Source organism: Manis pentadactyla, chromosome X, assembly GCF_030020395.1.
Source record: "Manis pentadactyla isolate mManPen7 chromosome X, mManPen7.hap1, whole genome shotgun sequence".
NCBI classification, from domain to species: domain Eukaryota; kingdom Metazoa; phylum Chordata; class Mammalia; order Pholidota; family Manidae; genus Manis; species Manis pentadactyla.
Window position 1 is genome coordinate 90,250,362 of NC_080038.1, and position 27,078 is coordinate 90,277,439.

Genomic DNA, 27,078 nt, shown 5'->3' on the forward strand with positions numbered 1-27,078 from the left:
TTATTTGTAATGCTGAAAAAATTTAAATGAAATTAGAAGAAACTTAAATATGCAAGAAAAACTAGTAAATAAATTTGATGACCACCATGAAATGGACTACCATATAGGCACTCAAAAAAATGAGGTACAATATATGTAACAAACTATGATAGTAATACTTTTTCATTAACCTACATGAAATAATGTTGAGAAATGTATGTCTTTTTTTCTTCTTTGAAAATATTTGAGGCCCTTATCAACATATTTGGCTTGTATTCCCAAGTTTTTTTGTAAGATTTTAACCTTTAATTTGCAAGAATATCATTACAAACAATACTTTCAGTGGTCTCGGGCATCTGGCAAGTTATACTTGATATTTATTAAAAAGATTTGCATTTTTTTTTTTGGATAAAAAGAGTGAGGTAGAATATTAAATACATGTCAAAATGTACACATGATATTAAGGGAACACCTGAAAATGGTGTATATTATAATTTCATTTTATAAAGTGTACATCTCTTCGTAGGAAAAAGGTAGAAGTCTATACACATATTAACAAGCTATCTATAAGAAGTGAGCTTGTGGATAATCATTTCCTGCTTTGATCTTTATGTATTTTCAAATGTTCTGTGATCAGAAAAATAAACATCTTTATAAAGAAGTTGTTAGTTAACTATATAAACAAATTTTCATTTTCTTTTAAAATATAAAGTGCTGTCCAGATGAATTTTCATGAATCTGTAAGTGGATAGCTTAACTGTTGGTACTTGTCATTTAGAAAAAAACATCACTAGCATGTTTAGTTTGACCTACCGAAGACATTTAACCAGAAGGCTTTGAGCACTATTCTTGGAAATTATTTTCCTTTAATTCTTATGTGATTTTGGAGTATTTTTTTTCGCTAATTACACTTAGAACTGCTCCATTCCCACAAGTGTCCCTAAATTGTTAAGTGGTAATAATAATAATGTAAGATCAGCATTGCATCAGGAAAACAAGCAAGTAACTTGTAGTGATAGATTCTATTTTTTTTTAAACTTATAATAGAAGACAACATAAGAAAAAATTGACTGATTTACTATTCACAAGGATAAAATATTTTGATCCAATTCTTTATTAAATATTAACATTTTGAAAATTATACCAAATAAGAGATCTAAAATTTTAATAGTACCATAGATCCACTATTCTTTTCTGTTAGTAATAGGATTAAGATTGGGAGCACTGTGCTTATAAACATAAGCAAAATACTTTCAAGAATATAAATTTTTTCATTTTTAAAACAAAAATTTCTTATTTTGGAGGAGAATATTATGTATAATGTTATCATACACTTAAAGGTATAATTACATATAACAAACTATAAATGCTGTACAATAGTTACCTATAGACCACCTTTTCAAAATTTATAAGATGTAGATTAGGACTTTAGAGGCAACTTGGTAAGTTGGCAAATGGGTAAGTTATCAGCTATTACAGTATATTACATAGTCATACTATACCAGTTAGCAATTAAGTCAACCACAACAACTGGGCCACAGAGTGATCAGATCAGAAATATATTGATTAACAGGTAATTCAGATAAGACTACTCATATGTCAGGTGTTCAAAATCTATACCAACTTATTATGTTTAGTTCCTGGCTAAAGAAAGGCACTGACATGGCCACAACTCTTGGTTTTTAAGTATTTTCATAGAGAGCAACTGACAATGCAATAAAATACATAGTAAGTAAATTTACATTCAAAGTAACAAACCCACTCAAATAATTTGATATATGCCCAATTTATATGATATACGAGACAATACAAAATACATCAGTAGCCCCCACTCCCAGTTTCCTTCTAGTTAAACAGCTATGTAGCTTTGCCACAAAAATATTTTGACTGTGCCTGTATCTGCTACTATGTCTTTAGATTCTGCCAGTAGGCAACTTGAAATCTGAGGCTATCATTAAGAGATAAACATGATGTTGCAATACCCTTTCTTCAATTTCTTCCAAGATTTCCAATTAAATAAAGATAAAATCCCCCTAGCATGGTATACATAGCCCTTCTGGTCTCTGTCTGTATAATCAACCTTATTTTCTTCTCCTCCATCACTTATACTCTCTGCACCAATAACACTGAACTACATGGAGTTTCCCTTTAAATGAGGTTTTGCAAAATTATTATTTAGCAAAGTTATTGACAAAAGATACTCAAAAATTTATAATCATTTGATTCCTTAAAATTTTAAATTAATTCAATATCTAATCTTAACCTTAAAAGATGAGAGTTGAATAATGACTTCCTTTTGCAGAAACTCAGCAAAATAATATATAATTAAGAGATATTTCACCTAATTTCTTTATTCTCTGTTCAACGTGTCTGATACCTTCCTCTCTCATGTGTAATAGAACTAGTGGTTAAACGTTTTAAAAATAAGAAAATGAAAAGTGTTCTTGAGCTACCTCAGTGTAACCATGTTATATTTAAGGGCCAGATACAATTTCTGATTTTAAAATTACCTTCTACTTTGTAGTTGATCAGTAAGATAATTCCCTAACCCCTCAGATGATGTGATGCAATAATTATGTGGTATTTATGCAATTTTGTATACAAAAGGAAAATATCCTCACAGAAGAAACACATGTGACTTGATCTGAAGGCCACTACAGAAAAATGTTTTAGTTGGCATCTTCACTGAGTTAAACTACCACTATACTTCCTAAGAGAGTATACTGCCATTCCTACAACTAGACACCAACAAAGATTGCATCATCACAGTACCCCTTGAATTCTTCTTCAACTAGGCCTGACTTTTGGACTTCTGTATTCCTCTCTACATTGTCCAATTTTAAGAATCCTGATAAATCAGTACAACCCAAAAATCCCATCCTCCATATCCGATTATCCTTGATACACAATCGGGCTCCTCAACCTTCTTACAGGTGAGATGTGGTCACATTGGCCTTCCTTCATTTAGGTCATTTTGGCTAGAATCCCCTCTTAATATTGAGATACCTCTTTGCAATTTTCCATGCACTGACCTCACCATGCTCTCAAGCTATAAATTCTCATTTATCCACGCTATATTCATAGTTGAGCCCAATATTTCTCCTCAACTTAAAAATTTCATGGCAGTGACCTTCATTCCTATCACAACAGTCCTCTTCACCTTGAACAAAACTTTCTTTACCATGCTTTAAGTGCCATTTAAATTTTTTCAAGAATGTAACTGTAGACATGCACACTAACCAATAATGTGTATTGTTTTTGATCAGTCTCAGCAGAAATACCACTTAAGAATATATCAAGGGCCAAATTATATAACCTGCACTTCAGAGTAGGATGGAATAATCATGCCGCCCGTACCCATCTGGCAATATAAAGGCTGAACAAAGCAGTGGAATGTGGGGATAGTTGGCACTCTACTTCTCTCCTCCATGGTCTTCCCCTATTGTCAACAGAGCTGAGCTTCCTTGCCCACCCTGCAACAACAAAGCCTGTGATTCAGCATTCCACTTGAGCCCTCCTTGATCCCCTTATGTCACTGGAGTTCAGAAGAGAACTGAGCTTATGCCATCACTTGGAGGCAATGACGTGTTATCATCACCTTTAAGATGCTGAGGTCAATCATGAAGTGGAGGTTTTTAAATGTAGCATTTAATTTTTGTGAAAAAAGAAAGAAATATGGATTTAATATAAATTAATATGAAAAGAAATTAGTTGAAAGAGAACATCTAAATGAACAATGGTTTTTAGAACTTCCAAGCCTTTAGTAACATTATTCTGAAGGATCTGTTCATCTACAAATATCATCAGTAAGTGATTAAAAGGTCCATTAATTTGTTAAAATTTATATTCTCTGCTTTCACCCAATTATTTCTTATAATGCCATCAACAAGGAGAATTTTGTCATACCCACTTTACAGTAAACTCTCTTTAATTCCTGTAGGATGACTCTAAAATTTATCCTATTATCTTTAATGAGGCTTTGTTTAGATTCAAGGGAAATGGTCCCGTATGACTCAACATGGCTTGCAACCTGCTTTAATAAGGCCATTCAATTGGGCTGTTAATTTGATGGTCTTTGTTGACTTTTGATTTTGGGAATGTATTTGTTTTCTGAAAACATCACTGGCTTTTCAGAAACATTGGAATTTCAACAATGCCTTAAAATATTTTTCTTTACATTCTGATTTCTGATGTGAAAGATGATGGAAGATACTCTAAATAGTCTAGGAAGATTCTTGTCTTATAGATTTTGCGGTACTCTATTTTGTATTTCATTGACTCTGACAAGGAAAATAAGGAGTAAAAGAATATTTTTAAAGGTAAATATTCTTCAAATCATCTCAGTATAATTTAGAAAATCAACTGTTAGGAAAATAAGAATAGTTCTGAAATCTTATTGCTGTCATTGTGAAGTGCATTTTAAAAATGCAAACAAGAAAAAATGTTGTATCATAAAGCACCAGTGTATATTTATACCTTTCCCATATAAAAATTTAGTAACCTACCAGCCATTTCAAAAAATGTACAAAGGACCAATTTATGAAAAATCTTTCAGTATCCAAAGTGAAAAAGGGACATTTAAATTATTCTCAAATTTCCTAAAATTGTAGTAATCCTAAAATTATAATAACCTAACAAAAATCTCATCAAAGAACAATTAGTAACACAAAAGATTCTTGTTTCACATATAATTTCAATGTTAAATGTAATCATCAATTGTAACTATTTGAAATATTCAAATACAAGTAGGTAGGATTGTAATTGTTTACTGATGTGTTTTAAAGGGTAATTATGTTATTTAATTTTTTTAATGATTATTCAGTGCAGACACAAAATTAACACTATGGAGAGGTATGTGAAAGATATTTATTATATTTACAAGTTCTAGAAGAATAAGGTAAGGCAAGCCAAGCAGGGGACAATAAGAAAAAGGCTCCAAGGGAAAGGGCCCAACTAAGTTGGTAGGGAGCCTAGAGAATGATGCCCCTGAGCAAATGCATTTACTGAGAGTCAGGGGAGAGCACTCAAACAAAACCATGAGGGTATTTAATTGGTGCATTTGAATGTCACTAGGTCACAGTCAAGGGAGGACAGGGTGTTCACAGCCTGTGTGTAGAGATGTTGAGTCATCAGGAAAATAAGTTTTAAAAATTTACAGTACAACTGATAATGATCTACCTCATGAACACATTTGAAATGACATTTTTGGGAAAAGATTATTTACATCAAATACTTTCTCAGATGTGAGTGTTTAAATCTTTACTTATTTTTTCAGTGCCCCTAATTCAATGAAAATAGAAAGCTGTGTTGATAGTTAAGTTTATAATCCTGAAAGTGAATTGGAGACAGCTACAAACAGAGAGCAAAATAATCAGATGGAAAAAAAAGAAACAACCTAAAGTCTCATGCCCCCTTTCCTTCTGAGAAATGAAATGTGGTGAGCAGAAACCAAATCATGTCTATATAACATAACCTTACAGGAATTGTTAGCAGCAAAGTCTTCATGACAGCAGTCAGTCAGTACATGAGAAAATAAACAAACAAATGAACACTGAGATTGCCTACTGTGTTCAAGAAGAATACTTTAAATTTCCTTCTCTGCTCCACTGGGGTCATCTTTTGTTCCATTAGAGTCAGCCCTATGCAGGCCCTGAGAAAAGTAGAACAACATGACAATACTCTAAGTAACGTCCTACCCTCATAATAATAAGTTTATTGAACATTTACCATGAACCATGCACTTTGCTAAGTACTTTATGTGCATGATCTTGCTTGATCTTAACAACCACACTATGAGATAATATTTATTTCTCCATTTGATATTTAGGATAATAACACTCAAAGTGGTTGATTTACTTACAAAGATCACACAACTAGGAAGTTCTACAGCTGAGACTCCACCTGAGGGTGTTAGACTTCAGATTTTGAACTCTTAATTGATGTCCTCTTTTGTGTCTCACCATACTAGACTGAATTGTGATGACATACCTCTTCAACAGATAATAATAAGACTAGTAGGTCACCATTTACTGAGGGCTTGCCATATGACAAATTCTGAGACAGAAAATAAAGAAGATGGAATTAAAATGCAGGTCATTTGTCTCCAGAGACTCTGCTCTAATCACTGTACCACATTTACTCTTATGCTTATTTTACTTATGAAAACCTGAGAATGATAGAGATTAAGTGTATTTATCAAGATCACCAAACTATTTGTGAGAGATCAAGGACTGATGGTCAAGCCTAATGGTTTCCATGCTCTTAACCACTACTGTAGCTCAGGAAGTAAGGGGGTTCCCCACCTGGGGCAAGTTCCTATGAAACCTATGAAACCACAGGAAGACAAGGGAAAGGGAAGGTTGAGAGGAATGGTTTTGTTGCTCACAGCTCACTCTCAGATCCTCTAGCCAGTCCCTACTCTGTCCCTGCTGCCACTGTATACAAATGCTTTTCCCCATCCTCTACTTCTGGGGGGGCACCAGATCGATTTCATATGAGAAACAAAGGGGAGGAGAGAATCATCATTTTCTCTCCACCCCATGCCCTGGCCACAGCTCTGCCATGGTAAACATCCATTGATATGTAAATAGGCCAAGGCCAGGAAGGAAACTCTTGGTGAAAACTTCCATTTACCTGACAACTCTATTTCATTGAATGTGTTCAACTATGTGCAAGAATTTGAATAACTTATCATTCTAAAGGCATGTCATACCATAAAATACCCATACCCTCCTCCACATAAATCTGTGTATATATACATATTTTTGTTCATTTTCTTCTTTTTTTTTTTTGAGAGGGCATCTCTCATATTTATTATCAAATGGTTGTTAACAACAATAAAATTCTGTATAGCGGACTCAATGCGCAATCATTAATCAACCCCAAGCCTAATTCTCAACAGTCTCCAATCTTCTGAAGCATAATGAACAAGTTCTTATATGGTGAACAAATTCTTACATAGTGAATAAGTTCTTACATGGTGAACAGTGCAAGGGCAGTCATCACAGAAATTTTTGGTTTTGATCATGCATTATGAACTATAAACAATCAGATCAAATATGAATATTCGTTTGATTTTTATACTTGATTTATATGTGAATCCCATATTTCTCCCTTATTATTATTATTATTATTATTATTCTTTTTAATAAAATGCTGAAGTGGTAGGTCGATGCAAGATAAAGGTAGAAAACATAGTTTAGTGTTGTAAGAGAGCAAATGTAGATGATCAGGTGTGTGCCTGTAGACTATGTGTTAATCCAAGCTAGACAAGGGCAATAAAACATCCACGGATGCAGAAGATTTCTCTCAGAACGGGGGGGTGAGGTTCTAAGCCTCACCTCTGTTGATCCCCAATTTCTCACCTGATGGCCCCCCTGCGACTGTGCCTGTCTTAGGTTGTTCCTCCCTTGAGGAATCTTACCCGTCTCTGGCTAACCAGTCATCTTCCAGGGCCATTCAGGGAAATGTAAAGTTGGTAAGTGAGAGAGAAGCAATATTGTTTGAAAAGGTTAGCTTTTTACTTCTTTGCAGATTTATGCCCTGTGGCTTCTATGCCCAGCATTTGTCTTGAGGTATCTTTACCACTTGGAAGAATTATGATACTCGGTAATTTTGATATGAGGCACGAATTCTACTTAAGGGTTGTAATTAGGAAGGAAAAAGAAAAGCTATAGAAGTAGCAGATGGAAGAAAACATGGGAGGATTGATTATTTCTCTGACATATCTTCTTGTAGAGTAACTTCAGCATGTATAGGTTTTAAACTACTAATTAAATTGCGTACACACATTAACATAATAGGAATACAGCTACATAACCAAAGCAGACCTACAATTACCAGCCATCTGCAGTGAAACCAAAAAAACCAGTTAGGCACCCTAGGCATTTGTGAAAACTTATCAATGATATGATGGATATTGTCTAACTGAATTTGAATAGTTTGAGAAAAAAACAAAATCTGTGTATACTTTAACTGGAAAGGTTTTCAAATATCTCATTCACTTTATGAATCATAGATGATACATTTTTAATGTTTTAATTTATAGGAGAGAAACAAGTATTCCAAAATTATAAATTGATAATGACAGAAGAAAAAGCAAAAGAAAGGGTCAGATAAAGAGAATGTTAAGATGTTAACTGTACATGAACTTGCAAATGTTTAGACCAAGGTTAATATTAGTTAGCTGATTAAGGGTACAAAGTTACCACTAGTAGATAAATAAGTTCTAGGGATCTAATGCACCACATAGTGATTATAGTCAATGATACTACATTATGAATTTCAAAGTTGCTAGAACCTAGATCTTAATTGTTCTCACAGCAAAAAAAAATAATTGTGTGACATGATAGAGGTGTGAGCTAAAACTATAGTGGTAATCATATTGCAATATAAAAGTATATCAAATCAACACCTTGTGTACCTTAAACTTACATATGTTAATTAAATCTCAATAAAAAAGAAATTTAAAAATTAGTTAACTAAAGATTTTGCTAACCATGTTTTACAAGTGTTTTTTTAGAGAGAGGAAATTGTTTTCTTCTTATGTGCAAATGCTTTTGCACCTGAACCAATTTAGAGATATTATCCTATGGAATCCCATATTAAAAATTTAATAACATGAAAATTATTATCCTGTTTTTAATAAAAATTATCCATTCCAACTACATTATCTTAAGTTTGATGAGCTGGTTGGCCAATATGGGCAGGAATTTTCAATTTTTAATTGTATAGTTTAGATTGGTGCCTGTTACTCATTGAATAAATATGAGTTAAATGAAAGGATCTACTTATTTTATGGTTCCAGAAAACACTGAAAAAGAAACAAGTAGATAAAACCTATTTGTTGTGTAATTAAATAGAATGTGATGTCTAAGAGAATAATAGAATAATATTCAGGAAGCTGTAGGATCCTAGAAAGGAACTGCCATAAAATGTACCACTGGTCTCAAGGGTCATGAAATGAGTAATTTACCTGTGTTTAATCTGTCAGGTCAGACCATTATGCTGTACAATCTAACTTAGAACTTGTGAGCAGTATTTGCCATTTAATAGTCTATAAGACTCATACTCCTGAAATATAGGTTGTATGTTTAGAAAAACAAATGTAGCACAGTTTTAAAACTATAAATTTTGCCTGATTTCTCTCAGACTGTTCAAGTACAGTTGGACAATATCCATCATATCATAGACAAATTTTCACAAATGCCTAGGGTGCCTAACTGGTTTTCTTGGCTTCACTGGAGATGGCTGGTAATTATAGATCTGCTTTGGTTATGTAACTGTATTCCTATTATGTTAATGTGTGTGTACAATTTAATTAGTAGTTTAAAACCTATACATGCTTAAATTACTCTACAAGAAGATATGTCAAAGAAATAATCAATCTTCCCATGTTTTCTTCCATCTGCTACCTCTATAGCTTTTCTTCTTCCTTCCTAATTACAACCCTTAAATAGAATTCGTGCCTCATATCGAATTTACCGAGTATCATAATTCCTCCAGTGGTAAAGATACCTCAAGACAAATGCTGGGCATAGAAGCCACAGGGCATAAATCTGCAAAGAAGTAAAAAGCTAACCTTTTCAAACAATATTGCTTCTCTCTCACTTACCAACTTTACATTTCCCTGAATGGCCCTGGAAGATGACTGGTTAGCCAGAGACGGGTAAGATTCCTCAAGGGAGGAACAACCTAAGACAGGCACAGTCGCAGGGGGGCCATCAGGTGAGAAATTGGGGATCAACAGAGGTGAGGCTTAGAACCTCACCCACCCCCCCATTTTGAGAGAAATCTTCTGCATCCGTGGATGTTTTATTGCCCTTGTCTAGCTTGGATTAACACATAGTCTACAGGCACACACCTGATCATCTACATTTGCTCTCTTACAACACTAAACTAAGTTATCTGCCTTTATCTTACATCTACCTACCACTTCAGCATTTTATTAAAAATAATAATAATAATAATAATAATAATAAGGGAGAAATGTGGCATCCACATATAAATCAAGTATAAAAATCAAACAAATATTCATATTTGACCTGATTGTTTATATTTCATAATGCGTGATCAAAACCGAAAGTTTCTGTGATGACTGCCCTTGTACTGTTCACCATGTAAGAACTTATTCACTATGTAAGAATTTGTTCACCATGTAAGAGCTTGTTCGTTATGCTTCAGAAGATTGGAGACTGATGAGAATTAGGCTTGGGTTGGATTAATGATTGTGCATTGAGCATTGACTCCCTTATACAGAATTCTATTGTTTTTAACAACCATTTGATCAATAAATATGAGAGATGCCCTCTCAAAAAAAAACCACGAAACTATAAATTTTACTACTAAATTGGGAAAAATTAATATATTCCAACTTAAAAATGAGGATTTAGAATAAAATTAGTAAAACCAACAATATAGGTTCCTCCTTTGTCTGCCTTTAAGACAGTAATTTCTCAATAAGATAATGGTTCTAGCCACGTATAAATTGTAACCTCTATTGAAGCCTATTAATAACTAACCAAGTGTCATGTCATTTTTGATAGATAGGCAATAATTACAGAAAACCATATTGCAGCATTGACTACAGGCATAGGGTCAAAACAGTATTTTGTACCTAGTTAAATTCTAATTAGGTAGTTGAAAGATATAATGACATTTTTAAATGATAATAATAGTAAAGGATAATGTTCTCTTTGCCATGCTCACACATTTTTAGACCAAATTAATGATAAAATATATTGTTTTTTAATTATTCTCTTAAATATATTAGTCCTACTAAAAGCTACTCACATTTTTTAAAGTAGATGATAACCTTCAAACGAACAAGATTAATGAAAACTTTGCTTGTGATCTGTTTTTAACAAAAGGAAAAGTAATAAATTATACCTTAAACTCAATTACAAAATGATAAAAGAAAACAATTATTCTCATAATCATCCATGACACTGGAATTAATCATATGATAAAATATATTTTTAAAAGTTTAATTAAGCTCCAAATTAAAATTTAAGATATATAGGATCAAAAGTAATTTTAACGTTTTAAGTATAATAGCTTTCTTATTGGGGCACCATTTAAAACACAGTACTAATTTTTCACATACACGTGCCCAGAAATTCACTGTGTTTAAAAAGTACTGTGTTATAAATCATACAAACATTAAAGATTGTAGCAATAAAGGATTTTTTAGGCAGGGTATTTGAAACAGTTCTAGATGCTAAATTAGAATCATCAGTAATCTATGAATGGTGTCAGTATATTTACAAATATAATTTTAAAATGTGATATGACAGATAACCATCTGTGAAACAAAAATGTTATCTAAGGCTTATACTCAACATATTTGGGGCCTTTATACTCTATGTCTATATGTAGTAGAACTGAATGTAATCAGAGAAATTGGCATCATTCTCATGAGAAATAACTGAGGAAGGCTAAAATATCAAAATATCTTTAGATATTATATCTATAGATATTTTGTTTCTCATGACAATTTTTATAATTTTATGCTTACTAGTTAAACAGTATATATCAAATCCATTTAACAGATAAGGAAAACATATTAAATAATTTTCCCAAAGTCACACAGTAATTTGGAATATCTTTTTCTTTATTTATCAGTTTTCAAAATATTGAGTTAGTTGCCCAACCTCCTCCAAATTCTGATATCCAAATACTATTTCCCAGTAAAAGGAATTAGGATTCCTTGGAGAAATGGATGATTTCAGATCTGGGTTAGGAAATGCACTAGATAAAACTGAAACTTTGTCATGCAATTTATCCAAAAAGGTACCTTATATCACTGAGGCTATTTCAAAAAGACTGAAGAGACCTCCTGGGAGAGACTTCTGCTGACCAAAAGTAGAACAATCTGAGCATCAACACAAATAACTAAATCTTGTTTCTTCATTATTAAAATAACCACAATACAGAAACAAATTTTAGTTCTTAAGAAAAAATATATTATGTATTCATACTGAAAATTGCATGCAGATGAAGGACTAGAGGAACTTTATTTCACCTCACTTCTCTTTCATCTGTTTCCCCTTTTTCTCTTACTAGAAAATCCCAATATCCAAACACTCCAACATAATTATTCATACTTTTAATCCACAGTAGACATATAGAAATATTGTAATCATAATACAAACACTAGCTCTGAAAATATTACTAATAATAATTCTTATTTGTTTTGTTTGCAGTTCTTCATTCTCCATGAGGTATATGGAGATTTAGAATCAAATTAAGTGTTTAAAGTAACTTTAAATTCATATAAGGGTTAAATTAATTTGTTACTATTTTCTTTTTTAAAACATTCATTTTAAAGTTTATCTCATACTTAAACATTTGAGAGTTTCCAAAGTGAAAATAAAATGTAGTCTGATAAGTCTACATTTTCCTGTCTTCTCCATTTTGTTCACCCTCTCTATGTCCAGAATTGTTTATTGTTTATTCGTGTGTTTGGTACATCTCTCAATTGTTTTAATATAACAAATTTATATGTTACATACAATGTGTGTGTATTTAACTTTAAGCATATATATGTGTGTGTGTGTGTGTGTGTGTGTGTGTGTGTTGTGTGTATGTGTATGGTAAGGTAGCACAAGGTAGCATACTGTACAGATTTTCACCATCTTCCTTTTAATCATGCAACAATATATCTTGGAGATCATTATATCACAGTATTAAAAACATTTTCCTCATTTCACTTTACATTTGCATAATATGTAATTATATGTATATACCATGATTTATTCAACCAGACCCCTGTTGATGTGCATTTGACTAGTTATTTTTTTGCTATTACAAATACTTTCAATAAATAACACATAACCTTTTTTTGGCATGCAGTAGGCACTCAAATATTTGGTGAAGAATGAACAAACTAATGAATGAGTAAATAAAAGAATGAATCAATAACTTACTGCCTGATTATAGCAGAATAAAATACAGAGAATATAATCACATATTTTGAGCCATAGTGTCTTGGATGATACTGATTATTTGAAAAGACTATACGTGGTAACAAGAAATAAATATTATGGGAATTTATAGACATGTTGAAGTTGGTAATACAATATGATATTCAATAGTCACTTGTTTGGTTGGTTTTTGTTTTTGTTTTTGTTTTTACTGAAGCCTCGGAAATTTACCTGGTTTGTCAAAACTCCCCCAGCTTGTATATTTATATATCACTACATCCCATAAAGAGTATGAAGAAGGGCTAAAATAGAATGAAAAAGAATATACAGACAATAGTTCATGTTAGTGAACTTGACCTTAATGATTCAGCCATTACAATTAGCTTCTCCACGGAGAACTTTGCAGAAGTACCAAGCTTTGTAAATACGATAGAAGATAGACCTACTGTGAACTCTACTCAAGGATAGAGTATGCTTGCTTCAGAGCTCTGAGGAGGCTTAATTGCTCAAAAATTACAATTTGCAAACTGAAGTCTGAGGATTCTTTAACAGGCAACACAAGTTTTATTCCATAATTCAGGGCTTAAAATAAAAATCCTTGGGATAATAACAATATTTTTTACCAGTGTGTCTAAGAAGTGAGTTTCTCACATTCCTAGAAGTGAGATTGCTGAGTCAAGGGGTAAATTCATATGTAATTTTCCTAGATGTTATCTAATTCTCCACAATATCAGTGATAATATTTTGCTTTTCCAACAGCAATATCTGAGATTTCCAATTTCCCTGGAGACTCACTGCTGCAGTATGTAACTGGTGGGAAATACATCAAGGAAGATTGGATTTACATTTCTCATAAGCAAGATTCATCATTTATTTTTTAGATAATTACTTTTTATTGAAGGGTAGTTGACACACAGTATTACATTAGTTTCACGTGTACAACATAGTGATTCAACATTTCTATACATGATAATTCTAGGTACCAGCTATCACCATACCAAGTTGTTACAATATTTTGACTATATTCCTTATGCTATACATTACATCCCAGTTACTTATTTATTTACAATTGGAAGTGTGTATTTTTTATCTTTGTTTTTTTTTTGTTGCTGTTGTTGTTTTTCTGTGAGGGCATCTCTCATATTTATTGATCAAATGGTTGTTAACAACAATAATATTCTGTATAGGGGACTCAATGCTCAATGCACAATCTTAAATCCACCCCAAGACTAATTTTCATCAGTCTCCAATCTTCTGAAGCATAACGAACAAGTTCTTACATGGAGAACAAATTCTTACATAGTGAATAAGTTACACGGTGAAACTTACAAGGGCAGTCATCACAGAAACTTTTGGTTTTGATCACGCATTATGAACTATAAACAATCAGGTCAAATATGAATATTCGTTTGATTTTTATGCTTGATTTATATGTGGATACCACATTTCTCTCTTTATTATTATTATTTTTAATAAAATGCTGAAGTGGTAGGTAGATACAAGATAAAGGTAGAAAACATAGTTTAGTGTTGTCTAAGAGAGCAAATGTAGATGATCAGGTGTGTGCCTGTAGACTATGTGTTAATCCAAGCTAGACAAGGGCAATAAACCATCCACGTATGCAGAAGATTTCTCTCAGAACTGGGGGGGGGGAGGTTCTAAGCCTCACCTCTGTTGATCCCCATTTTATCACCTGATGGCCCCCCTGCGACTGTGCCTGTCTTAGGTTGTTCCTCCCTTGAGGAATCCTACCCGTCTCTGGATAACCAGTCATCTTCCAGGGCCATACAGGGAAATGTAAAGTTGGTAAGTGAGAGAGAAGCCTTATTGTTTGAAAAGGTTAGCTTTTTACTTCTTTGCATATTTATGCCCTGTGGCTTCTATGCCCAGCATTTGTCTTGAGGTGTCTTTACCACTTGGAAGAATTATGATACTCGGGAAATTCGATATGAGGCACGAAATCTATTGAAGGGTTGTAATTAGGTAGGAAGAAGAAAAGCTATAGAAGTAGCAGGAGGAAGAAAACATGGGAAGATTGATAATATTTTTGACATATATTCTTGTAGAGTAACTTCAGCATGTATAGGTTTTAAACTACTAATTAAATTGCACACACACATTAAAATAATAGGAGTACAGTTACGTAACCAAAGCATACCTGTAATTACCAGCCATCTCCAGTGAAACCAAGTAAACCAGTTAGGCACCTTAGGCATTTGTGAAAGCTTATCTATGATATGTTGGATATTGTCCAACTGAACTTGAACAGTCTGAGAGAAATCAGACAAATTAAAACAACCCATTCCTGGGAACTGTTCACATCACATATGTTCTTTTAACAGTAAATAGTCTGTAGTTTTAAGATTTTGGAGCACTGCAATTTGCACTTCTCCTAATTCTTGGTTGAGTTCCAACAGTATAGATCCAGTCAAATTTGTTGTTTTACTGTATGCACAGGCCAGCTTAGATATCTCCTTCTTCATTTCCATGGCAAGTCCAGGAACTGGTGGGATGAGTGCATCTACACCTGTAGCAGTGCGTGGAACTTTGTTGGGGTTTTTGATGATCATCTTCTGGCATGAGTCTTCCAGAGAGTGCTGATGTTGGAAGTTCTTTTTCATATCATATCTTAGTTCATTTTTGGGGTAGCTAAATTAGGCTTTGATCCTCTGTATAAACACAAACAGACCCTTTGCCTACACTTTTATATGCCCTTTATATCATTGTGTAGAACTCATTGGAGGTCACCACACAGGAACTGCTTTTTTTTAATCATCAATCTACACTTACATGACGAATATTTTGTTTACTAGGCTCTCCCCTATACCAGGTCCCCCCTATATACTCCTTTACAGTCACTATCCATCAGCGTAGCAAAATGTTGTAGAATCACTACTTGTCTTCTCTGTGTTGTACAGCCCTCCCCTTTCTCCCACCCCCCATGCTTGCCAATCTTAATACCCCCATTTTTCTCCCCCCACTCTCCCTCCCTACTCACCCATCCTCCCCAGTCCCTTTCCCTTTGGTACCTGTTAGTCCATTCTTGAGTTCTGTGATTCTGCTGCTGTTTTGTTCCTTCAGTTTTTCCTTTGTTCTTATACTCCACAGATGAGTGAAATCATTTGGTATTTCTCTTTCTCCGCTTGGCTTGTTTCACTGAGTATAATACCCTCCAGCTCCATCCATGTTGCTGCAAATGGTAGGATTTGCCCTTTTCTTATGGCTGAGTAGTATTCCATTGTGTAAATGTACCACATCTTCTTTATCCATTCATCTATCGTTGGACATTTAGGTTGCTTCCAATTCTTGGCTATTGTAAATAGTGCTGCGATAAACATAGGGGTGCATTGGTCTTTCTCATACTTGATTGCTGCATTCTTAGGGTAAATTCCTAGGAGTACAACTCCTGGGTCAAATTGTATGTCTGTTTTGAGCATTTTGATGTACCTCCATACTGCTTTCCACAATGGTTGAAATAATTTAAATTCCCACCAGCAGTGTAGGAGGGTTGCCCTTTCTCCACAGCCTCGCCAGCATTTGTTGTGGTTTGTCTTTTGGATGGCAGCCATCCTTACTGGTGTGAGGTGATACCTCATTGCAGTTTTAATTTGCATTTCTCTGATAATTAGTGATGTGGAGCATCTTTTCATGTGTCTGTTGGCCATCTGTATTTCTTTTTTGGACAACCGCCTGTTCAGTTCTGCTGCCCATTTTTTAATTGGGTTATTTGTTTTTTGTTTGTTGAGGCGTGTGAGCTCTTTAAATCTTCTGGGCATCAAGCCTTTATCGGATGTGTCGTTTTCAAATATATTCTCCCATTCTGTAGGGTTCCTTTTTGTTCTATTGATGGTGTCTTTTGCTGTACAGAAGCTTTTCAGCTTAATATAGTCCCACTTGTTCATTTTTGCTGTTGTTTTCCTTGCCCGGGGAGATATGTTCAAGAAGAGGTCACTCATGTTTATGTCTAACAGGTTTTTGCCTATGTTTTTTTCCAAGAGTTTAATGGTTTCATGACTTATATTCATGTCTTTGATCCATTTTGAGTTTACTTTTGTATATGGGGTTAGACAATGGTCCAGTTTCATTCTCCTACATGTAGCTGTCCAGTTTTGCCAGCACCATCTGTTGAAGAGACTGTCATTTCACCATTGTATGTCCATGGCTCCTTTATCAAATATTAATTGACCATATATGTCTGGGTTAATGTCCGGATTCTCTAGTCCCTTCCATTGGTCTGTGTCTCTGTTCTTGTGCCAAATTGTCTTGATTACTATGACTTTATAATAGAGCTTGAAGTTGGGGATTGAAATCACTGCTACTTTATTCTTCTTTCTCAGGATTGCTATGGCTATTCGGGGTCTTTGGTGTTTCCATATGAATTTTTGAATTATTTGTTCCAGTTCATTGAAGAATGTTGCTGGTAGTTTCATAGGGATTGCATCAAATCTGTATATTGCTTTGGGCAGGACGGCCATTTTAACAATATTAATTCTTCCCAGCCATGAGCATGGGATGAGTTTCCATCTGTTAGTGTCCCTTTAATTTCTCTTAAGAGTGACTTGTAGTTTTCAGAGTATAAGTCTTTCACTTCTTTTCTTAGGTTTATTCCTAGGTATTTTATTTTTTTTGATGCAATTGTGAATGGAGTTGTTTTCCTGATTTTTCTTTCTGTTGGTTCATTGTTAGTGTATAGGAAAGCCACAGATTTCTGTGTGTTGATTTTGTATCCTGCAACTTTGCTGTATTCCGATATCAGTTCTAGAAGTTTTGGGGTGGAGTCTTTAGGGATTTTTATGTACAGTATCATGTCATCTGCAAATAGTGACAGTTTAACTTCTTCTTTACCTATCTGGATTCCTTGTATTTTTTTGTTTTGTCTGATTGCCATGGCAAGGACCTCGAGTACTATGTTAAATAACAGTGGAGAGAGTAGGCATCCCTGTCTAGTTCCCGATCTCAGAGGAAAAGCTTTCAGCTTCTCGCTGTTCAATATAATCTTGGCTGTGGTTTTTTCATAGATGGCCTTTATTATGTTGAGGTACTTGAGCTCTATTCCCATTTGCTGAGAGTTTTTATCATGAATGGATGTTGAACTTTGTCAAATGCTTTTTTAGCATCTATGGAGATGATCATGTGGTTTTTGTCTTTCTTTTTGTTGATGTGGTGGATTATGTTGAGGACTTTCGAGTGTTGTACCATCCTTGCATCCCTGGGATGAATCCCACTTGGTCATGGTGTACGATACTTTTGATGTATTTTTGAATTCGGTTTGCTAATATTTTGTTGAGTATTTTTGCATCTACATTCATCAGGGATATTGGTCTGTAGTTTTCTTTTTTGGTGGGTTCTTTGCCTGGTTTTCATATTAGGGTGAAGTTAGCTTCATAGAATGAGTTTGGGAGTATCCCCTCCTCTTCCATTTTTTGGAAAACTTTAAGGAGAATGGGTATTATGTCTTCCCTGTATGTCTGATAAAATTCCGAGGTAAATCCATCTGGCCCGGGGGTTTTGTTCTTTGGTAGTTTTTTGATTACCGCTTCAATTTTGTTGCTGGTAATTGGTCTGTTTAGAGTTTCTGTTTCTTTCTGGGTCAGTCTTGGAAGGTTGTATTTTTCTAGGAAGTTGTCCATTTCTCCTAGGTTTCCCAGCTTGTTAGCATATAGGTTTTCATAGTATTCTCTAATAATTCTTTGTATTTCTGTGGGGTCTGTCGTGATTATTCCTTTCTCATTTCTGATACTGTTGATTTGTGTTGACTGTCTTTTCCTCTTAATAAGTCTGGCTAGAGGCTTATCTATTTTGTTTATTTTCTCGAAGAACCAGCTCTTGGTTTCATTGATTTTTGCTATTGTTTTATTCTTCTCAATTTTATTTATTTCTTCTCTGATCTTTATTATGTCCCTCCTTCTGCTGACCTTCGTCCTCATTTGTTCTTCTTTTTCCAATTTCGATAATTGTGACATTAGACAATTCATTTGGGATTGTTCTTCCTTTTTTAAATATGCCTGGATTACTATATACTTTCCTCTTAAGACTGCTTTTGCTGTGTCCCACAAAAGTTGGGGCTTAGTGTTGTTTTTGTCATTTGTTTCCATACATTGGTGGATCTCCATTTTGATTTGGTCATTGATCCATTGATTATTTAGGATTGTGTTGTTCATCCTCCAAGTGTTTGTGAGCCTTTTTGCTTTCTTTTTATAATTTATTTCTAGTTTTATGCCTTTGTGGTCTGAAAAGTTGGTTGGTAGGATTTCAATCTTTTTGAATTTACTGAGGCTCTTTTTGTGGCCTAGTATGTGGTCTATTGAGGAGAATGTTCCATGTGCACTTCAGAAGAATGTGTATCCTGTTGCTTTTGGATGTAGTGTTCTGTAGATGTCTATTAGGTCCATCTGTTCTAGTGTGTTGTTCAGTGCCTCTGTGTCCTTACTTATTTTCTGTCTGGTGGATCTGTCCTTTGGAGTGAGTTGTGTGTTGAAGTCTCCTAGCTTGAATGCATTGCATTCTATTTCCTCCTTTAGTTCTGTTAGTTTTTGTTTCAGGTATGTTGGTGCTCCTGTATTGGGTGCATATATATTTATAATGGTTATATCCTCTTGGTGGACGGAACCCTTTATCATTATGTAATGTTGTTCTGTGTCTGTGTTACTTTCTTTATTTTGAAGTCTGTTTTGTCTGATACCAGAATTGCAACACTTGCTTTCTTCTCTCTGTTATTTGCATGAAATATCTTTTCCATCCCTTGACTTTAAGTCTGTGCATGTCTTTGGGTTTGAGGTGAGTCTCTTGTAAGTAGCATATGGATGGATCTTGCTTTTTTATCCATTCTATTACTCTGTGTCTTTTGATTGGTGCATTCAGTCCATTTACATTTAGGTTGATTATTGAAAGGTATGATCTTATTGCCATTGCAGCCTTTAAGTTTGTGGTTACCAAAGGTTCAAGGTTAGCTTCTTACTATCTTACTGTCTAACTTAACTCGCTTGTTGAGCTATTATAAACGCGGTCTGATGATTCTTTATTTCTCTCCCTTCTTATTCCTCCTCCTCGATTCTTCATATGTTGGGTGTTTTGTTGTGTGCTCTTTTTAGGAGTGCTCCCATCTAGAGCAGTCCCTGTAGGATGCCCTGAAGAGGTGGTTTGTGGGAGGCAAATTCCCTCAACTTTTGCTTGTCTGTTAATTGTTTAATCCCTCCTTCATATTTAAATGATATTCGTTCTGGATACAGTAGTCTTGGTTTGAGGCCCTTCTGTTTCATTACATTAAGTATATCATGCCATTCTCTTCTGGCCTGTAGGGTTTCTTTTGAGAAGTCTGATGATAGCCTGATGGGTTTTCCTTTGTAGGTAACCTTTTTTTTCTCTCTTGCTGCCTTTAATACTTTGTCCTTCTCTTTGATCTTTGCCATTTTAATTATTATATGTCTTGGTGTTGCCCTCCTTGGATCCCTTGTCATGGGAGTTCTGTGTACCTCTGTGGTCTGAGAGGCCATTTCTTCCCCTAGTTTGGGGAACTTTTCGGCAATTATTTCTTCAAAGACACTTTCTATCCCTTTTTCTCTCTTCTTCTTCTGGTACCCCTATAATGCATATATTGTTCCGTTTAGATTGGTCCCTCAGCTCTCTTAAAATTCTTTCATCCCTGGAGATCCTCTATCTCTCTCTGCATCAGCTTCTCTGCGTTCCTGTTCTGTTTTCTTGTCCATTTATGGTCTCTTGCATCTCGTCCATTCTGTTTTGAAGTCCTTCCAGAGCTGTTTTTATTTCTGTGTTCTCCTTCCTTAGTTCTTGCATATTTCTCTGCAAGTTCATCAGCATGGTTATGACTTTTGTTCTGAATTCTTTTTCAGGAAGGCTGGCTAAATCTATCTTCCCAGGTTCCTTCTCAGGGGAAGATGTAGCAGATGTCGAAGCTGTCTGGGTTAGTCTTGTCTGGATCATATTTTTTTGCCTTTTCATGTTGACAGGTGCTATTGACTGTCAGCTTGGAGGGCCAAACTTTTCACTTGCTACTGGCCTTTCTTTACTGGGACAACTGCGACCTCTAGTGGCTTGTGTTGGGTAATTGCGTGTAGGCTGGTCTTTGTGTCTTGCCCTGCTGAATTGTAGGAATTTTTTCTTTCGGTGCGCATTGTTTGCCTTAGGCTGTTTCTCTGCTTTCGCAGCACCCGGAGGGGTAATGAACGGGGGGGTCTGTTTGGCTGTTTACCTCCGTGAGTGGTCTCAGAGCTGTTGCCCAGGGGTTAGTGTTCCCGGTTTTCCCTGTAATTTCCAGTCACTTGGCTGTGACCTGTGTTGTTTCTGTCTAGCTGTTAAATCCCTGCCCCTTTAAGACTTTCAAAAAGCACTTGCTTTTCTTTGTCACAGGGGCATCAGCTTCAGCACCCGCTCAGAGGTCTTGCTGCCTATTTCCCTAGTTTCCAGCCCTCCATGCACGCACTGTGTCTGTGCTCTGGTGCGGGTGGCTGGGGCTGGGTGTTTAGCAGTCCTGGGCTCCCTCTCCCTCCTGCCGGGAGCTGGGGGGAGGTGTGCTCGGGTCCCGCCGGGCTGGGGGTTGTATCTTATCCCTTTCACCAGGCGCTGGGCTCTTGCACGTGTGGATGTAGTCAGGCTGTTGTCCTCTGTCTTCTGGTCTCTCTTTTAGGATTAGTTGTATTTGTTGTATTTTCAAAAATATATATGTTTTTGGTAGGAGAGTCCCACTGTCCTACTCATGCCGCCATGTTTGCTCCGCCCTAAATGGTGTCAAGATTCATCATTTAAATCAATTTTTATTGAGGTCTATTTCACATACACTAATTTTTAAAAATTATATTTAGGCATCATAAATGTACAGTTAAATGAGCATCATTATGGTTACTAGACTCCCCCCATTATCAAGTCCCTTCCATATACCCCATTACAGTCAGTGTCCACCAGTGTAGATATAGAATCACTACTTGCTTTCTCTGTGTTGCACTACACTACCCGTGCCCCCCCACTTACACCATGTGTGCTAATCATAATGCCTCTTTTTCCCACTTCTTCCCTTCCCACCCATCCTCCTCAGTCCCTCTCCCTTTGGCAACTATTAGTTCATCCTTCGGTTCTGTGAGTCTCCTGCTGTTTTGCTCCTTCAGTTTATTCTTTCTTCTTATACTCCAAAGATGAGTGAAATTATTTGATACTTGTCTTTCTCCACCTGGCATATTTCACTGAGCATAATACCGTCTTGCTCCATCCATGTTGTTGCAAATGGTAGGATTTGTTTTCTTCTTATGGCTGAATAATATTCCATTGTGTATATGTAGCACATCTTTATCCATTCATCTACTGAAGGAAACTTAGATTGCTTCCATTTCTTGGCTATTATAAATAGTGCTGCAATAAACATAGGGGTGCATCTGTCTTTTTCAAACTGGGCTGCTGCATTTTTAGGGTAAATTCCTAGGACTGGAATTCCTGGGTTAAATGGGAAATCTATTTTGTGATTTTGAGGAACTTCCATACTGTTTTCCACAATTGTTGAACTAGTTTACATTCCCATCAGCAGTGTAGGAGGGTTCCCCTTTCTCCACATCCTCACCAACATTTGTTGTTTGTTTTTGGATGTTGGTCTTCCTAACTGGTGTGAGTTGATATCTTATTGTGGTTTTAATTTGCATTTCCCTGATGACTAGCTATGTGGAGCATCTTTTCATGTGCCTGTAAGCCATCTGAATTTCTTCTTTGGAGAACTGTCTGTTCAGCTCCTCTGCCCATTTTTTAATTGGCTTTTTGCTTTTTGTTTGTTGAGGTGCATGAGCTCTTTATATTATTTCGATGTCAACCCCTTATCAGATATGTCATTTATGAATATATTCTCCCATACTGTAGGATGTCTTTTTGTTCTATTGATAATGTCCTTTGTTGTACAGAAGCTTTTCAGCTTGATATAGTCCCACTTCTTCATTTTTGCTTTGTTTCCTTTGTCTGGGGAGATATGTTCATGAAGAAGTTGCTCAAGTTTATGTCCAAGAGATTTTTGCCTATGTTTTTTTCCAAGACTTTTGTGGTTTCATGACTACATTCAGGTCTTTGGTCCATTTTGAGTTTACATTTGTTTGTGGGTTTAGAAAATGATCCAGTTTCATTCTTTTTCATGTAGCTGTCCAGTGTTGCCAACACCAGCTTTTGGTACTTTGAGAGGGATTGCATTGAATCTGTAGATTGCTTTAGGCAGGATGGTCATTTTGACAATATTAATTCTTCCTAGCCAAGAGCATGGGATTAATTTCCATTTGTCAGTCTCCTCTTTAATTTCTCTTAAGAATATCTTGTAGTTTTCAGGGTATAGGTCTTTTACTTCTATGGTTAGGTTTATTCCTAGGTATTTTATTCTTTTTGATGCAATTATGAATGGAATTGTTTTCCTGATTTCTATTTATGCTAGTTCATCATTAGTGTATAGGAATGCCACAGATTTCTGTGTATTAATTTTGTATCCTGCAACTGCTGAATTCAGATATTGCTTCTAGTAATTTTGGCGTGGATTCTTTAGGGTTTTTTATGTACAATATCATGTCACCTGCAAACAGTGACAGTTTGACTTCTTCCTTACCTATCTGGATGCTTTGTATTTCTTGTTTTGTCTGACTGCAGTGGCTAGGACATCCAGCACTATGTTGAATAAAAGTGGGGAGAGTGGGCATCTCTGCCTAGCTCCTGAAGTTAGGTGAAAAGCTTTCAGCTTCTTGCTATTAAATATGATGTTGGCTGTGGGTTTGTCATATATGATTTTTATTATGTTGAATTACTTGCCCTCTATACCCATTTTGTTGAGTTTTTATCATGAACGGATGTTGAATTTTGTCAAATGTTTTTTCAGCATCTGTGGAGATGATGATTTGGTTTTTGTCCTTCTTTTTGTTGATGTGGTGGATGATGTTGATTGATTTTCAAATGTTGTACCATCCTTGCATCCCTGAGATGAATACTGCTTGATCATGGTGTGTGATCCTCTTGATGTATTTTTGAATTTAGTTTGCCAATATTTTGGTGAGTATTTTGCATCAATGTCATCAGGGATTTGGATGTGTAATTTTCTCTTTTTGTTCAGTCTTTGCCTTAGTTTGGTATTAGAGTGATGCTGGCTTCATAGATTGAGTTTGGAAGTATTCCCTCCTCTGCTATTTTTTGGAAAACTTTAATTAGAATGGGTATTATGTCTTCTCTAAATGTCTGATAAAATTCAGCAGTGAATCTATCTGGACCAGGTGTTTTGTTCTTGGGTAGCGTTTTGATTACCGATTCAATTTCATTGCTGGTAATTGGTCTGTTTAGATTTTCTGTTTCTTCCTAGGTCAGTCTTGGAAGGTTGTATTTTTCTAGAAAGTTCTCCATTTCTTCTAGGTTATCCAGCTTGTTTGCCTATAGATTTTCTTATTATTTTCTAATAATTATTTGTATTTCTGTGGTGTCCATCGTGAATTTTCCTTTCTCATTTCTGAATCTGTTTATGTGTGTAGATTCCCTTTTTCTCTTAATAAGTCAGGCTAGTGGTTTATCTATTTTGTTTATTTTCTCAAAGAACAAGCCCTTGGTTTCATTGATTTTTTTCTATTATTTTATTTTTCTTAATTTTATTTATTTCTTCTCTGATCTTTATTATGTCCCTCCTTCTGCTGACTTTGGGCCTCATTTGTTCTTCCTTTTCCAGTTTCAATAACTGTGTCTATAGACTATTCACTTGGGATTGTTCTTCTTTCTTCAAATAGGCCTGGATTGCTATATACTTTCCTCTTATAACTGCCTTTGCTGCATCCCACAGAATTTGGGGCATTGTACTGTTGTTTTCATTTGTCTCCATATATTGCTTGATCTCTGTTTTAATTTGGTCATTGATCCATTGATTATTTAGCATTTTGTTAAGCCTCCATGTGTTTGTGAGCCTTTTTGTTTTCTTTGTACAATTTACTTATAGTTTCATACCTCTCTGATCTGAGAAGTTGGATGGTAGAATTTCAATCTTTTTGAATTTACTGAGGCTCTTTTTGTGGCCTAGTATGTGGTCTATTCTGGAAAATGTTCCATGTGTACTAGAGAAGAATGTGTACCCTGCTGCTTTTGGGTGTAGAGTTCTGTAGATGTCTGTTAGGTCTATCTGTTCTAGTGTGTTGTTCAGTACCTGTGTGTCTTAATTATTTTCTGTCTGATTGATCTGTCCTTCGGAGTGTGTGGTGTGTTGAAGTCTCCTAAAATGAATGCATTTCATTCTATTTCCTCCTTTAATTCTGTATTTGTTTCACATATGTTGGTGCTCCTGTCTTGGGTGCATAGATATTTATAATGGTTATATCCTCTTGTTGGACTGACCCCTTTATCATTGTGTAATGTCCTTCTTTACCTGTTGTTACTTTCTTTGCTTTGAAGTCTATTTTGTCTGATATGAGTACTGCAGCACCTGCTTTTTTCTCCCTATAGTTTGCATGAAATGTCTTTTTCCATCCCTTCACTTTTAGTCTGTGTATGTCTTTGGATTTGAGGTGAATCTCTTGTTAGCAGCATATAGATGGGTCTTGCTTTTTTATGCATTCTATTACTCTATGTCTTTTAATTAGTGCATTCAGTCCATTTACATTTAGGGTTATTATTGATATATAGATATGTACTTATTGCCACGGCAGGCTTTGGATTCTTGGTTACCAAAGGTTCAAGGGTAGCTTCTCTACTATCTGATCGTGTAACTTTAACTCACTTATTACACTATTATAAACACAGTCTGATGATTCTTTATTTCTCTCCCTTCTTATCCTTCTGCCTCCAATCTTTATATGTTAGGTGTTTATTCTGTACTCTTTTGTGTTTCCCTCGGCTGCTTTTGTGGATAGCTTATTTTATTTTTTTGCGTTTAGTTATTATTTGTTTGATCTGCTTTCTTTACTGTGATTTTATTTTCTCTGGTGACATCTGTAGCCTTAGGAGCACTTACATCTAGACAAGTCCCTTTAAAATACCCTGTAGAGGTGGTTTGTGGCAGGCAGATTACCTCAACTATTGCTTATCTTGAAATTCTTTAATCCCTCCTTCAAATATAAATGACAATCTTGCTGGATACAGTATTCTTGGTTCAAGGCCCTTCTGTTTCTTTGCTTTAAATATATCATGTCATTCTATTCTGGCCTGTAAGGTTTCTGTTGATAAATCTGATGATAGCCTGATGGGTTTTCCTTTGTAGGTGATCTTTTTTCTCTCTCTGGCTGCCTTTAATACCCTGTCCTTTTGTTTGATATTTGCCATTTTTTATTATTATATATCTTGCTGTTGTCCTCCTTGGGTCCCTTCTGTTGGGAGATCTCTGGGATTCCATTGTCTGAGAGACTATTTCCTACCCCAGCTTTGGGAAGTTTTCAGCAACTATTTCTTCAAATACACTTTCTATACCTTTTTCTCTCTCTTCTTCTGCTACCCCTATTATGTGAATGTTGTTCTGTTTGAATTGGTCACACAGTTCTCTTAATATTCTTTCATTCCTGGAGATCCTTTTATCTCTCTCTGCCTCAGCTTCTCTGTATTCCTGTTCTCTGATTTCTATTCCATTAAAAATCTCCTCCACCTCATCCAGTCTGCTCTCAAGTCCTTCTGTTGATTGTTTCATTTCTGGTATCCCTCTCTGGACTTCATCCCTTGGCTCTTGCATATTTATCTGCAGCTCCATCAACATGGTTATGACTTTTATTTTGAATTCTTTTTTAGGAAGATTGGTCATATTTATCTTGCCAGGCCCTTTCTAGCATTGTTTGAGTGGTTTTGGAGTAGACCAGATTCTTCTGCCTTTTCATGGTGATAGAAGTGATTGCAGGCAAGTGGCACATGTTTGTTGGGAGAACAAAGTCCCTTCCTGCTTGCTGGTCACCTTGCCCTTCTCTGCCGCCTGTGCCTGTTACCTGCACACAGGCAGAAGTCTCTGGGTTAATCCCCTTACCTGCCGTGCATGGGGCAGCCCTTGGGATGGCCTAGTACACTGCCAGGGATCTCAGGCATGCAGCCTGTGTTCTCCTGTGAGAATGGCACCCCTTTGTGCCTTCCAGACTTTGTGCTGGATTCCTCTGTCTGTGCTGGGCAGCTGCATGCTAGTGGCAGCCTCTGGGTCTGGCCCCATTAGCTGCGCACTGGGAGAATATTCTGTGTGTTTGTTGTGGGCAGGGCTGCTCCACGG